This window comes from Stegodyphus dumicola, chromosome 10 (genome assembly GCF_044657685.1).
Source record: "Stegodyphus dumicola isolate Sdum_Otavi_A_Nest chromosome 10, ASM4465768v1".
NCBI lineage: Eukaryota > Metazoa > Arthropoda > Arachnida > Araneae > Eresidae > Stegodyphus > Stegodyphus dumicola.
In genome coordinates this window covers 100,583,742-100,600,841 of record NC_140777.1, presented here as the reverse complement: position 1 = coordinate 100,600,841, position 17,100 = coordinate 100,583,742, and the positions used below count along the sequence as shown (strand labels likewise).

General features: G+C 32.6%; 1 protein-coding gene across 2 annotated transcripts in view; it reads right to left on the bottom strand.

Moving 5' to 3' along the window:
• Positions 1-11,826, bottom strand: part of LOC118189897 (filamin-A-like) — a 341,851-nt gene extending 330,025 nt beyond the window's left edge. Inside the window, exon 1 of one of the 2 annotated variants that reach the window (XM_035360600.2) lies at positions 11,599-11,826. The gene's annotated coding sequence lies outside the window, so the exon portion shown is untranslated. The remainder of the gene's footprint in view (positions 1-11,598) is intronic. The other variant, XM_035360601.2, reaches the window with a different exon arrangement.
• Positions 11,827-17,100: the final 5,274 nt, after the last annotated feature.

Here is a 17,100-nt window from a genome sequence, read left to right as displayed (position 1 = left end):
AATACCCATCAAGTTGAATTCGTTCCCGTTTATTAGACATTTTAAACTTTTTAAATTAATTCATTAGGTACATAAACAATTACTACATAGAAATTCATTATATTATCGTAGCACTAAAGAATTCTCAAGACATTTAAGAGGACATCATATAACCAAATTTTATACAATTTAACACCTTTTTTACGATGACTTGCGTGCGTTCATTGTATATACTTTGCTAAATCAAAGTATATGGTTCAAAATGTGAAAGAATATAGATGAAATATAATAGATTATTAGATTAATTAATAATTATTTTATGAAGTGTTAAATTTTCTGGTTAAAATAATAAAAAAGCTAAATTAAAAGCTCTTTCGTATCAAAATTATCTGAAATTTATTTATTTAGAATTTTGCCTGAAAATCAGAAACATTTTATGAGTTAGTTTTCTTTTTTGATGAAATTTAATTATTAAGGATAGAAGATGTTTTCAAGATTCACCATTTGTATAAATTTTAGGGCCATATTTTTTAAACCAAAATATTCATTTATTGCTAATTTTAGTGTGCCGCAGTTTGAATAACTAATGCAAAAAACTTTATATTGGAATTTTTACAATTCTATATTTCCTATATACTCAACCATCTAAGAACTGTTATTTTACTTACTTGAATATAAAAGTCCAAAAACTATCGAGGGGTCATTGAAATTTACCTTTATGAACATACTTCTCAAAATATTATTACTTTTTAGGGCTCTATCGTAAGTAACTGAAGCTTATAGTTTAACAGCAGCATAAGATATTTCCTCATTTAATACTATTCTTTATTTGATCAGCTTGCAGACTTTCTCCAGAGCTTGGATTCTCTTGAATTCGAAACATCCGACAAGTATATTTGTTTAGTGAGTCGATGACATATTTCTATATGCAAATAAACCTATTTCGAAGAATCTGGGGTAAACCTGCTCGCACAGTTAACTATTTCTCATCCAGAATAACTTTTATAAAGAAATTTTGAAATAAAATTACCGCATATAAAGTAATATTGAAAAAGTTATTTTAATTAATTTCAATTAATTGCATAGCAATTTGGTATTAAATGAACTTCATATTTAGTGTGCTTTATTAATATATTTACTAAGCACAGAGTTTTGGTTTTACTTAGGGAGTTAATCTTAGAAAATAAATTTCGCATCAGTACTTACATGAAATTTCCCCATGGATGACTGACTAATGCCAAAAAAATTAGTTAAGTTGCGCTAAAGGTTTGCTTCCAGAGATTAAGAGGCTGACTGCATAGGGTTTTCGTGGTTTTAATTCTGGAATAGTGCAAACTGGAGCATCTCTCTTAGAAAGACCTTTAAAAAGGCATCCTTTTCCTTAGGCAGACAGGTTCACTTTGCAATGCCATTAATCTCAGTTATGACGTGAAATGTTTTGAATTGATATCATTCAGTATTACATTTCTATTGATTATGATTTGGTAGGTATATTCGATTACGTCAAAGTACTCGAGGGCTATCTGCGTAAGGGAGAGCTTTATAAGAGAAACTGGCTCGTATACATATTACACATGGGACAAACCACGAAAACGCTCATGCAGCCATCCCGTTCGCCGGGATTCGAACCCCGACTGAACTATTAGCATTCAGCGACTTTACCACTCTGTGTCTTGATGGGCCGAGGTAAAAAAAATATGCCTTTTGTTACTTTATTATGGAAAACCTGTGAGTTATGCTTTGCATGAGCTGCGGATCTCTATGGAACAAGCTCACGTGGTTTAATGACATAAGACACGTGATTTAATGACCGAAAATATAATATTAGAAACAATTAGGAGTAAAATCTAGGGAAAAAATTCCGGTATTTATTGCATCTATTCTCTCTGTCATTAGTGTTCAGTTTACAGAAATAGAAAAAAGAGAAGACACTTACACACGAAACTAATGTGTTTTGATTAGTTCTAATGGTAAGTTCTTTGGTAGTTCATCAGATTTTATTGTACATTGACCATTCATGAACTTCAGTATTTTGATGGACAATTTTTACCAAGAAAAGCGTTTGCTAATGAAATATCTGCATGTCTGAAGTAGATTGCTGCGTGATTATAAAAGATATATGTACTTAATTATTTTTATGCTAAATGCAACCTAAATACAGAAATTACAGAACAATTTTGTGATCATGCTATTAATTAGGGATGGTAATAATTTCCAGCTATGTCGTATTTACTTGAAACATGGGCAAAGCATAAAATCCCTATGGACATAATTCGCTCAGTCACCAAGACTGAAGGTAGTTTCCTAGGAAGACTTTACCCATTTCGAGGAAATAGTCAGGTCTCCCTCTTTTAAAAGTAGCAAAATTAGTTAGAAACTGGGACTTAGCCGAATATGGTTCATATACGGATATTTCTATGCGTATGAAGGAAGAGAAACTTTCTGGATGTTTTTATTTTAGCGTCTGCCAAACATTACGCCGATGTTGGCAGAATATTTGTGCTCATTGCAATTAAGTTTCAGTATTCTTATCTACTCACGCAGTAGCTATTTTAGCTAAGCAACTACTAGGTTTCTAACACATCAACGATTTTTAACACAACAATTTATTTGAAAATCCTTAACCGATGGGCTTAATGACAAAAAATATAAAACAGCTTAATGAAAACTTTCAAAGTGACAGCGTCCCTTAGACGACTACTTTACAAAAGCTTAAATTATAACGGTAATGCGTAGTTGTAACATACATTTAACGCCAGGTTATTGGGGCTGTTGTCAGATCTTTAATTGAAATTTGAACTAAGTGCACATATTCTTCAGCTTTTATTTTAGAAAAAAAAAACTGATCCAGAAACTTTCTTCTAAGCTACTATTCAGTGCTATAGCGTTAACTTCAATTATGTTTGTAACAGGCAGATAACCATACCTCCCTTGCCACCACCCATGCTATTTAAGAATACAGTTCACGTTATTGTATTCTAGAACATTATCACATATATCTTTTCCCTTGAATGTCGAAAATTTAATGAAAATCATAAGGGGGCAGAGAGCAGCTTAAACTAAAAAAATACTAAACTAAAACGAAAAATAAAAATAGCTTCATGCAGACGTGCACAGATGCGGCAGATAGAGCTAAACGATATAAATAACGCTATCAATATATATTTAGCTAGTAATTATGTTTAATCTTTCATCTTTGAGGTATGCTTCTTAAGATGTATACTCAGGGGCAGAGCTGGATTAACCATTAAGCAATATAAGCTCTCCTTAGGGCACCAAAGGAAAGGAGACAGCACAAAAAGATCCTTAGGTATTCGGGAAAGGGAAAAAACAAAAAAAATTCCTATTCCCGGTTTTACCACGGAATGCATAGTGCAGCTAAATCAAAACATTCCAGAAAGAAGGGATGAAGACAAAACTGGCTTAAATATATGTGGGGTACCAAAATCTTTTAAGGGCCTCTAACAATAGTCTTAATCGGCCCTGGGCAGGAACCTTGACCTTTGGGAGTAAATAAGCAACGAACTAGGTTCCTCGTGTGCGGATTAGCTTTGTAGCTGAACACTTCGTAATATTGGTACCTTTAGTTAAAAGCTTCTATACGTGATGCAGAAGTGTGCTAAATTAAGTGTACTACATTAATATTTTTAAATGCAGATTTATCTAATCTCTTTTATTGTACAACGCAACTCTTTCGTAGTTTAGTAATGAATTACATACCTAGCATACTATAGCGCTAAGTCAGCATAATTTCTTCCCTGACTGTCAAATGAAATCTTAAAAATGTAATTGATTCCTCACAACTCTTCACTCAGTCAGCAATTCTTAACTTATCCTATTGCTCTAAGAGGCTGTATCAATTATTTTGTTTGCAATCTAGCAATCGAATCTACGAAATTCAAAACCTATCAAAATTAGTATAAAAGTACATGTCATTATAATTTCATATTAAATTGCAATTATAATAAAACTTTCTGCTGTCATTAAAATTGACATTAGAATTTGTAAAGTAGACATTAAGGAATCTGAAAAGTCATCTACGATATAAAGGGAATATCTCAAATTTTTAACATTTAAATTCACATGAGGTTAGATTGAACAATTTCTGCTTTTTATATAACTCGGCTCTTCTTTTCTCCAATAGAGCAGAGCTATGTCTATTGTTTAAAATAAACTAAAAAATGATTCCGGATGCTGCAGCCAATTTGCCTTATATCATTAATTCTGCAGAAACTAGTCGGATGCATAGTAGTTCATGGACAAGTTGTAAGGGTCACCTATGAATAATAGAGTGGCCGATAGTGTTAATTAGTTCCAGAAAGTGACACTGAAATATAGTGTACTAAGTCATAGACAGATGAATGGCAGAATGAAGAATCGGCCATGAAGTGAAAGCAACGTAAAAGGGTCATCAAAAAATAGGACTTAACCTTTAGGTGAACTGAGTGATGAAAAAGGAATTTTATTATCAACATAAATGAATAGAAATAATTTCAGTAAAGAGGTTAATGTGAAAAGTATCCCAGGAAATCGTTGCAAATATTAATCAAAAGACAAAATGTCTGTATAAAAAGTTATAATTTGGCGAAAAACTTTGTAGAGTCATAAGCCATATCGATGCTTGGAACATGAAAAATGTGCAATGCTCTCGCCGGGACTCGAAAATCCGCGTTGAGCATACTTCCAGTTACACCATTAAGGCATGAGGAAAGGAGGGAGAAAAATGCCTTATATACTCCCCCTTTTAAAGAGCGCCTGAGGATGAGAGGACCCAGTCGAAAATTTCTGGTGGTGACGAATTATCGTCCACCATCTTTTTAGTACGAGCGTCACTGCACAGTCGTTTAGAATTTTTTCGTACTCAGGAAACTGAATAAATCCGCAGTGGCCTCGGAATTCAAACTCCAGGTCTCCCGAATATGGGTCGAGAATGAATCCAGTTGCACCACGAAAGCATGCGGAAAAGAGGATGAACATAACTTATAATTTTCTCTAATGATTATAATAAGGCAGAAACTTTAAAGATTAATTATAAAGTTAGAAGCAGGGAATTTCAAGCCAGGAAATAAAAGACCGCAGTTTTCACACATCTGCGATTCTTCTTTTCTCATAAAAGCAAGTTAATCAACAAGCGATCAACACTAAAATTAATGCGCACTCTATCACTCATATACTAAATTTCATTTTGTGAAACTATTAACTATGAATCAGAAACTCCGAAAATGAAAACTGAATCTGTGATTTAAAATTGAATCTTAATTCTTATACTTTTATATGTATTCAACTCTGGGTTTCAGTAGCAAAATATTAATTTCCTGCTCAATGACCAGCCATGGAAATAGAATAGGCAATTATGAAATATAATCATTCTTATACTGGAGAGTCATTAGGTTAATTGGAAGCAGAAAAGATGAAAAATATGCAACCACCTTCGCCGGGAATCGAACCACGGACCTCTGGAATACCGGCCCAGCGTGCTACCGTTGTTACGCCACGAAGGCACGCTAGAGAAGTGGGAGAAATACCTTATATTCTCCCCTTTTGAAAGGGTGACTGGGGTTTTAGGGAACATAGTCGCCAAATCCTGGGTGCAAGAATCATCATCCACAACCCTTTTAGTTCGGGCGCCACTTGTAGAGTCATTAGGTTAATTGGAAGCAGAAAAGATGAAAAATATGCAACCGCCTTCGCCGGGAATCGAACCACGGACTTTTGGAATACCGGCCCAGCGTGCTACCGTTACACCACGAAGGCACGCTAGGGAAGTGGGAGAAATACCTTATAATATTAATGAAAAAAACGAGCAAATTTGTCTTTAAAATGAATTTTTAATGGACACAATGTATGTGAACATAGCTTAGATTGATAGAAGGGTCACTGTAGCATTTAGACCGTATACGATTACTGAATTGCTCTGAAAATTTGGAAGTAACTTGAATGAATGACTGGCCTCAAATTTGAATTTAGAAAGGAATGGAAAATGAGGTAAGGAAATATTGTTCACTGACTTGCCAAGTTTTTGTCGTTACCTGCATAAAAACTGGCAGTTTGCGAGATGGAAAAAGAAAACATCTTCTGCTGAAAGGAGCAGATAATTATGGAAAATATAAATCAATACTGACAGTTTAACAACCAGAAAAGAAACTGGAGCAAAACAGAAATGTTACCTGCTAACATATTTTCATCAAATGCATGCATTCATAAAATATTGCAAGCTTCGAAAATGTACCTCAATTAAACTTATTTTTTCTATTACTAACCATCCGAAGTTTTATTTTTCTTTTGAATGCAATTATGTGAACGATTAATCAGATTTTTTGTGCTCACTTTATTAAAAGGGAAGATATCTCTTCCACTTAAACTGAGTAATGCGGTAGCAGTGAAAATAAATGCTATCAAATGCTTGGCTTAGTTAATACTAATAGGAATTAAAAAAGAATTTGATATATATTTCCCTCATGATGTTGGGTTTTGCGTACTTACGTTAGCATAAAACATTCATGGCTATTTCTTATGATCATAAAGATGAAAAAATGTGAATCAACGCAGTAAAATTGGCACAGTAAAATGAAAATAAGAACAGCCTTGCTTTATGGAACAAAGACAAAACTTGTTTCGAAATATTATAATTACAAAAGTTATAATTACTGTTAAGATTTGAAAATTAGAAGTATTTCAGTACCTTGAACAATTTATGGAAATCAGTCAAAGGAAATGAAGAGAGAATAATGAATGTTCAGGAACCAGTCCAGACTTGGATCAGGAGAACTGATGGCCCACTTTGAAAAGGGTCAGAAACTCATGATTTTGCAGTTCCATTTCAAGGAAAAAGTTCAAGGATTGAAGTTGAATCTTGCATAAGCAGGGCAAACGATCATCTGGGCTCTGCTAGAACTATAATTTTTATGCGAAAAAGGAAAAGATGCGCGCAGGTTTTCCATTTTAAACTAAACAAACCTTCTGCATACGGCTGTAAATTATTTGAAGCGTTTATAGATAAAATATATCGGATTGTAATTTTTATTTACTTAAGTGATAGACACGAAACTTGCAAGAGGTTTTACTTACAACTTTATATCATTACACAAGAATTTACATTACGAAATAAGCATTATTTTTAACGCTTATAATATACTAAAAATTTAATTAAATCTCTGCACGAGTCTGGTGGCGCTAAGAAATGTAAAAGCTAACAAATTCCAACTAAATATTGACCACCAAACTAACATTTTTATAATTCTATTATTACTTATTTTTTAGCCCAAAAGGGCTTTTAGTCTGGAAACACGATTTTGCGTTATTTCAATTTTCATTCGCATCTCTTGACATTCGGAAAAAAGTAAGACATTATTCTTTCATATTTAATCTGTTATTAATTAATGAAATAAACAAAAGTATTTAAAAAGTAGGTTTAGTTCATTAGAATATTATTTTTTAATCTGATTGATTTAGATAAAAATGCATTTAATTCATCATATATCTAATTAAACACATTAAATGTTTTTATAGAATAACATTGCATATTTTTTCACATTTTAAATATATAGAAGATTTATAAAGTCCTCAGTGTTTGTCGAATTTAAATGCATATTCACCTAATTAATATCCTATAAAACGTTTCGTCATTCCATCAAGTGATCATCGATGAGCCATCTCTATCGATAATTTCTACTGCTAAACTTTAAAAGAGTCCTTTTGGGCGATCGCTAAAATCTGAACCCCTTTCAGATTTGTTTTATAATTATGTTTTTAAAATAATTAATTGCTTTTCTTTTAAAATTCTTTAGCTCATAAAGATCCTATTTCGGAAAATGTAGGTTTGAATGGTACACATTTTTAATTTGGAAATGAATAACCCTCGCGATTCGGTATGATGGCCATTTCTCAATTTACGTTTCGCTAAGAAAAATATACAATTCGATTTGAAGACTTTCCGTCAGAAATTGGAATGTAGCCGCATACTAAGATTAACTACCCCAAAACTTTTGTTAGGAATTATTTTTTTAATGCAGTTTCTAGTTTTCTTCTCCAGTACTTCTTTCTCTCAACAAAGAGAAATATAATAAACGCTTTTCTAAAGTGGCCCTTTTTTTGTTCCCTGTCTGAAGCCGGTTGTCTGAGTGAAAACGATCAATGGAAACTTTTCATACTTTCTAAGTAGAGCTTTAATTAGCTCTTTGCGTTGGTGTTCCGTGAATGACGTCACGAGCGGGGACAGCATTCTGGCTGCACTAGTCCAATTACGAAGCAACGTCTTAGCTCACATATCTCTCGAAACACTAAATAAATTTGCCTTTTTCCAAGATAAAATGCGCCACAAGTCAACACTTACGATTTCATGAGAATTCAGGCCTTTTGTGGCCAAAAGAAATTTTTCTCACTTCCGGCTCTCCCGGAAGCGGAGGAGTTTACTTGTTGCTATCCGCAAATGAAATACTGAAATTATTAGAAACATGATAAAAACAGATATCGATGTTTTGTGTAAAATTACCATTTTAGCCATACAATTATATCATAGATTTAACATACTACGTTGGAAAGTAAAGATCACCACATGTTGAGGGTACGTTTCTGAAGAGTCAATATTAGGAATAATTGGATCGAACTGCTGACACAAATGATATTTTCATTTTAATAAATAAAATTTAGGAATTTTTAATTTCAAATGATAGTACTTCTGAATAGAATTGATAAATGACAGCGCATTTTCATTTATGCACTTGTACTATTTAAGATACTAGAAAGCAATCACTTTGCAACATGCATGATAAATGTCGGCGTAATGTGTAGTTGTATTGTATTGTTTAGAAGCTGTATTTCAGGTGGAAAATTACATGAAATGCAAAATGTGCAATTAATCTCAAAAAAAGATATCAGGCAGGAACAGACTGAACTATAACGCACAACTGCTGTCCTCAGCAGCAATGAAGTAGATACGAGAACTACACGATATATAAAAGTGCAGTTTAAAGCAGATTGCAGTCGTACGCCATCCGACTGTATGCTCCTTTGAACTGGACTTCCGTACCATAAAATACCATAGCCATTAAGTTATTCTAAATGGGCAAAACCTGAATTGGGTTTCGAGACTGGGGATAAGGGAGTTATCAGTACGAATCTACGTCATTACAGCGACCAAATTGATTTGAGAGAAATTTTGCTAAAACGTCTGAGTAATATTAAGACTTTCTTATAAAGCAATTTAAATTGTAATGGATATTAAAAAATGAACATACGATAGGAATTTGTTTTAGTTGTTTGACGATATTTAAAGCATACTAAGCATATACTTTATGCAACGCATTGAAGGTAAATCTGAAGGATTAATATTATATTAAGGGCTTTTAATTAATTTTTTAAAGAAATTGATTAATGAATATATTAAGTTACGAAGTTTCTATCAAATCACATGAAATGCAATGAATAATTTTTATCATTTAATGAAAAGCTTTCTTTTAGAATTTTTAACGTAATATTATTCATATTAGGGGTTAAGTTATGTAGCTAATTATTAATTTGAATCACATTTGTAATATGTAAGTATTAATTTGTATACTGCACTAATCATGCATTATAAGGTATTTCTCACGCCTTCCTAGCGTAGTGGTTCTGCACGCTGAGCCGGTATTCGTGACGTCCGTGGTTCCAGAAGTTCTAATTTTTCATTTTGCCTGCTTCCAAAAAAATACCTAATGTCTCTAAAGCATGATTAAGTAGTGAAATTCAAAACAGGCTATGTTTTGTTTTTGTGAAAGGGCTTGCTTCACGAATATTACTCCATGAAATTAATATATCAGTTTCTGATATTTTCAATATATGAGATACTTTGGAGTGTCATCACGAAAAAACAGGTTGTATTATATTTTTATTGAAGGTGCGTTAAAAACTTTTTAAGTGCCATGATAAAATATTTACAAATGTAAGTTAATAAGACAAATATAGGTTAATAAGTGTTAATGCAATATGAATGATAATTTTGCATCAGTTGTATTGGTATTGAAAGAATGCTCTAACTAGCAAAGTAACCAATGCAAAATATCATCCCTTTAGTCGCAATACTAAAGAAAATAGTAAAAGTCAAACTAGTTTAATCAAACTAGTACATTAGACTGTTTATTAAGTAACAAAAATACTAGTATCTGAAATAAATCATACTCCTGGGGAAATTATATGTGAAGAGATTTTAAAATATATTCCTAGTTTGTGAACACTATCAAAAGGATCCGGACGCTAGATTAAAATACCGAAAAGTAATCCCTGCCCAGCCTTATGATTAAGTTACGCAAGGTACTGAGTTGCAAGTTAGTGCAACGTATGAAGATACGGACGCATACGTTAAAAGCATAAAAAGAAAGTAGGTTTCAAAGGATCAATTTGTTTTCGTTCCACGGGATGTAGTTTTTTTATAAACAGTAAAATGGCACAAAACAAATCGAAATCTTATATCAGAATAAAAAGAAGTTAATAAAAAGAAGTTAATTAAACTATTTAACTCCAAACAATAATATGCCAACCTTTCATCTGCAGAAAGAAAAATGATAGTAAAGTTCAAATTAAAATATAACCTAAAAAATAAGCTTTTCAATTTTTGAGTACAGCATATATAAGAGACAAAATTTGACAAATCGTTTCATAATATTTAAATTTAGAAATGCTTAGGTATTTATTAACTGTTTATGATATGATGCATTAAAATATTAACTAATTAGTTCCTGTATCTATTTGAGACAGAGTAATCAATGCCAAAATTCACAGTTCTTTGAATTACTTTGCAGAGAAAATTTAACTCCATAAGAACGCAGAATCAAAATAAATATATTTCGGTATATATAATATTAATTTGCAAGAACATAAACATTAGCAGCAAGAAGTTAAAAAAAATTACATTAGTTTGGAACGAAAGCGAAATATGTGGGTATTCATACTGCATTCTAATAAAAACACAGTAACTGTATTTTCCTAAGTTTCATAAGTTAGCTATAGACACACACACACAAAATAATAATAATAATAATAATAATAATAATAATAATAATAATAATAATAATAATAATAATAATAATAATAATAATAATAATAATCTGTTTATCCATTCTTTGCCTAAATATTTTAGTTGAAATCTCTGATTAATTATCATGCATCATTAAGTAAAGTAATATAATTTTACTTTAATAAAATTTCACCTTGTTTAGATGAAGTATTCGGGTTTTTTAAAAAATATCTTATTAAAATCGAATATTTAAATGAAGAAATTGCGTATTACGTTCTTATTTATTGAAATTTTTAAGAATGCATAACAATATCTGAATACAATCCATTGCATGCTTCTTCACATTAAAATTAATTAAACTACCTAAAATATCAACAATTGAATTCCCGGCATTTTTTGTTCCCCCAAAATACGCAAGTATTAGTATCCTGATAGAAATTTTAATACTTCTAATAAAGTTAAAAGGAAATAATGTAATATAATTCCTAATTACAATTCAATTCATAATTACAATTTTTATCATTGGAGAAGTTATCCAAAAAATTTCTATGATGCACTGTAAAAGTTGTTTGATAATTCAGTGTTCAAATCTTTCATATACACATGCCATGGAATCTAAAGGAACTTACCAGCTGTTCTCTTTCACCGCTCACGTTTATGCTAAGCAAGTTTAAGTCCAACGAGATGCAGGAGGAAAAACTTTTCGCAACTTCCACTCTCCGGTTATCACCGCAATCTGACAGAAGAACGGAACAGCGCCGCCGTCAAAACAACGACTCCGATACGACCAATAATAACAATAAAGATAAATAAAAACTCAAACCGAGATGGGGAAGAAGTGAATGAAGTAAAACAAAAAAATAAGTTGGTGAGAGGGAGGTTAGAGCTGAACGGGGTTCGAAATGTTGCAAGCAGCGAGCCTCCCAAATATAGGCAAGGGAAGTTGAGAACCTCCTTCCCGCCTTCTAGGGATGGCTTACTTAAGGAGCAAGAGAAAGATCAAACGAGGTTTCGGGATTGGCAGTTACGACATAGTTTGCTCGTTTGTGGAAGTTTTCCGTTGTTGAATGAAGAGTAATGAAGTGATAAATCTGATAAACTTCTTTTCACGTCTTCTGAATATGAACATTGTGATAATATAAGGCAGAATTACCGACAGCAAATTTTCGTGAAGTATTGAATAGGGTTGCTTCCCAGACCATGTTAAAACCTCCTTTCATTAATACAAAGGTAACAATTGACGCAACAATAGCAGTTCACTTGGTTTTTTTTACTTGCTAGGCAAACACGCACAAGCTTTCAACACTTTATCTATTCTCTCATAATGCTTTCAATGAGAAGTAATTTTCACTTTTTTAATAAGAACTACAGATACCGAGTCATTTTTTGAGAAGCAGTGTGGAAGTGAAATATTCGAATACTTTGCCGTTTTCTTCATACTTGACTAAAATGTGCAAAATGCAAAACCGTGCCTATATATTTTTTTACTTGAGGCAAAGAGGTAACTGTGCGTCCCCATACCTTCAAAATAACAATATTTGCACGCTGTTATATTCATCCAAAGCGGACTGTTTTAAAAAATAATATTCTAACACTTATAATATTTTTAATCATAGCTATATACGCAGAAAAAGGATGCAAACAGTAATTTACTGTTTTTCAATTTATTATCACAATTTCTAAATTCTGATGTGATTGGATGAAACTATAGTCATAGATAATCTCTGAAAGATCTTAACTTAAAGCAGCATTAAAAACAATTGGTTTTTAAGATTAGATATTTTTGATAAAAATTATTGAAGCATTTGTATCACTTGACAGTTTAAATTTTCATAAGCTGATTCTTTTAAATTACTTATTCTAATAACATTAAATTTTGACAGCAAGAAAATGGAAATTGAAATTTAAGCCTTTAATATAGAATTTTTCATCTATCAGTTCTTTCAGTTCTACTTGTACTTTTCTGAAAAGCGTAGCTCTTTTATCAGTTAGTTCTTCGAAATTTGATTTATTAATCTTTTTTACCCCTGCTTCTCTTTAAATTCTGTTGACACACCCATTTTCAAAGCTACCTTTCTCTCATTTTATATAAAGAAAGAAATAATCCGTCTGTTATTTTCAGTTCTTTAATTCAGTGTTGCAAAGCATACAAAGGATATCTGCCTAAAGAGAGTTATGCTTTTAAAAAGAACTTTCTAAAGGGAACTGGTTTCATGTAATTCGTCGACAAAACCAAGAATACACCGATGCAATCAATGCATTCGCCGGAACTAGAAATTAAACTGGAATCTCTATTAAACTTGAAGCTTTGTGTACAGTCAACAGCTTTCGATTGCAATGCTTTATTTACCTTTCCTGTACCTTAAAATATTAAATTCGACGAAGACAACATACATAAAATTTTAAACTGATTTCCTTCAACTTGCTGTTAATTTCAATCTATTCCAGTGATTCATCATCTGACGCCTTATAAAATTTGATAGATTTACATAATTACAAAGCAATAATAAAGAGCTGACAAATCTATAAAGTATATAATGATGATTTTTGTGCCTTATTTCATTTTGATTTTTGTGCCTTATTTTTATTATGTTAAATACTTAAACCTTTTGATAATTATTGAATTTTTTATTGAAGTTGGTTAATTGATTAATGAAAAACCACGCGAATGTTATCTGCTTAGCGAAAAGAATACGAAGCGGTCTGATGTTTAAATCGAATGGGGAAAACGCGAAAATACGGGTACGAGTTTATACCATTCAGAGGTCTTACCTAGTTGGCCAAATGGCAGAAAAAGTTTTTGATTGCCATTATTTCCAATAAGTGTCTTTATTATTGTATATTACTGACACCTTTTTTTTATAATTTAGTTTACATTTTAAATATGTTAATGAAGGAAAACTTTTTTTTTTCTTTACTGAGTTAACGTTTCAAAACAATGTTTATTTACTGCTAATACTTAATATTTTTAATAAATTAGCTTAGGATTAACTGGAACACTTTGTGCCAGTTTTTTCAAAACAAAATTAAAAATTTTGAACCGCCTTTTCTATTTCTTTGATATTAAAAAGTTCAAAAAGAATTCAGAAAAAAGAGATACTGTACCATACCTTATCGCATTATATTCCAGTTTTCACAGAAAATTAAATTAAGGTTTCTATTCTCTAAAATTCTAGCAATAATTGCAACTTTTCGGCTATTTAATGAATAAACATAAATAAAATCAAATTTTCATTTCTAATAAGGGAAATTAAATATGGATACAACAAATTAGAACTTAAAATATACCTCTGGTTCAATGGCAAATTTTAAAGTGAAAAATACAACAGGTCAAATTTATGAACAACAGAGAAAGAAACTTATAATATTGTTTATTGCAATTTCAGACGTTATCGTTCAGTTTCTTGATGCCATTTCAAGACACATTTGAGCGTTTAAGGGTTTTGAAGCAAATTCTAAGGATTAGCTGGGTCTTCTAAGCACAGTTCGTGAACTTTGAAAACTTGTTATAGCGAAATCGAACTAAACGGAACTTCAGTATGATCCTTTGCAGTAATAATTACAGTAAAAGCTACAATTTAGATTAATAGCATACAGTATAAAATTATTGATGCTGGCGACATGGAATTTCTTCAGTGAGTTCAATTGAAACACATTACCCCAAATGTAAATGAATTCATTACCTTAGTTTCAACAATTAATGTTAGGAAACAATATAAGTACTACCATAAATCCGTTGCTCTTTAGAGAATTAATTAATGTCATTATTCTTCTTTCCTTTCAATGGATTATTTACACAAAAAGTTTTTTTAAACATTTTTCACCGAATTCATGGAAACTCATTCAATAAAAAGTTGTAAAGAAACCTGACCGCGAGGTGCTGATAAAATAAATGAATTAATTGGTATTTTAATAATTGTACTGTGCATTGCGTTAATTAGGCTCTGTCAAACTTCTGTTAGGAGATACCCCTTGACCTCAAAAATGGCTAAGAGAACTGATTGATGGGAATTAGGCAGTCGGCCGTATAAGCTCTGAGAATGGAAGCAGTATTAAGAGCATAATGTTTTTAAATTACACTCACTGCCACAAAAATTTGCGCACCAAAAAATAACTGTGAGATAGATATGCAAATCAGGTAGATATGCAAATGATTAGAAATGCAATGTCATTGCGTAATGCCACTGGAGGGCGTTGAACTTCGTTCTTCTTGGAGTATAAAACAGGTAAGCAGAGCTTGTTTCAGTGTACTTAGTCTTTTGCTAAGGAAATGCTGAAGTAGACATACCGTTACGCCGCCATCGAAGCAAATCAGCAACTGTCAGAGTTCGAGAGGGGAAAAATCATCGGGATGATGGAAGCTGGGTGGTTAGCTCGGCGAGTAGCTCTTCAGGTAGGCCATTCTGATTTTACTGTGAGGAGGTGTTGGATCCAGTGGGCAGAAGAGACGTCATTTACAGGGCGACCAGGCTCAGGATGCCCTCGACAGACCAGTCGTCGAACAGAGTCGTAGCTAGGGTTTTCAGCGCCCAGGGACAACTGAAGATTTCGCGCCCCCTACTGCTTGCCAAGGAAGGAAAACATTTAATTCTAAAATGTCGTAACATCAGTTTGGCGCCCCTTGGATTCTGCGCCCGGGGACAGATGCCCCCCTTGCCCCCCTCTAGCTACGCCCCTGGTAGCAGGTCTTCCTGTGGCAGCCCGGGTAATGCTAAATCTCCTATGGTATTCAGAATCTAGTATTTTTTAATCGTAGGCAAAATCTCTTACTCTTTTACGCGCTTCTTAGCAATGCTCGTTTCAGCACTCACATCATAGGATATGCATGCGTAGAGCGAACTGCCTCATTGACCACTATTCATACACAGGGAGCAGCTTCATTACGGGCCCCTGTGTCTTCCCGAACTATCGCAAGGCACCTGGCTGTTTACTGTCGAGCGTCGCTGTTTTCACGCTCCTCAATATTCGTCATTTTCGCGTAAGTCCTCATAATTAGGTTAAGTAAATCATGCCATCCTATTGAGGAAGCCAAGACATGCGTTTTGATACATGGATTAAGCCTGTATCCTCCATACGTAAAAAGTTATTAATTAATTTCTAGTTTAGTCATGGGAGCCCATTGTGTTCGCCATTGTTCATGCAAAGTAAGAACAACATGACTTTTTAGTCCATCATTTACCCTCAAGATTTATATCATCGGACGCGCAATTGTGTCAGGTATTCCTTGGAACTATTTTCGTAGTGATCAGATTATTATTACGTTAATTACGTAAGATAATTTAACTAGCACGTGGTGCGATGAGTCATCTGTGAAATTGCAGGAAAAAGTACGGTTTCATCCCTGAACGTATTGCTAACTACGACAAAGAGCTCCAAAGAGATAAGAAAAGCTGGTGATAACAAAAGGTACTAGTGGTTTCTTCATCAGGCAGTTTCTCCAGTTTTTACAGCCCATTTTTCATGAAAAAAAGATGACAACAATCAGCGGAAAATGACGATTAAGGATTTCTAAATTAAAAGATTCTCCGTCAAATAGTTCAGAAAATATAAAATTTGGCTTATTTTCTCCTTTCTACCCTGGAGGAAATCCCACCGCAACAATCCCCACAAGGAAGGAATCTGCAACGTTCCCCCTCCCCCCCAGGACCTTACGAACCATAGAGGTAGGAAGTAAAAATCTTTTAAATGAAATCTGTATGAAATTTTTAACGTATTTCATGATTTTTTATCCAACTTTCAAAAACCACTATATACTTTTTTTTTTTTTTTTTTTTTGAAGGGCATGATATTTGACTTTTATGGTTTTAAGACTTCAATATCCAAAAATGTAGTGGACATAAAGTTTTGACATTTTTATAGATTATAAAACAAACACTTCGTGTTCTTTTAAAATAAGAATTATACAGAAATATTTATTGAGCGATTTCTTACATTTTTAATGTAAAATTTACAAAGATGCTATAATGAAATTTTGGAATAAATTAAAAATAATAATTTTTAATGTAAAATTTACATTAAAAATCAGTAAAATAGTGGTCAAAATTTTTCTTGGAGCTGTTTGGAAAGTACATCAAAATGATATCCAGAGTTAAAATTTCTTGTGTAATTCCACTCCTTCTTACCTGATGATT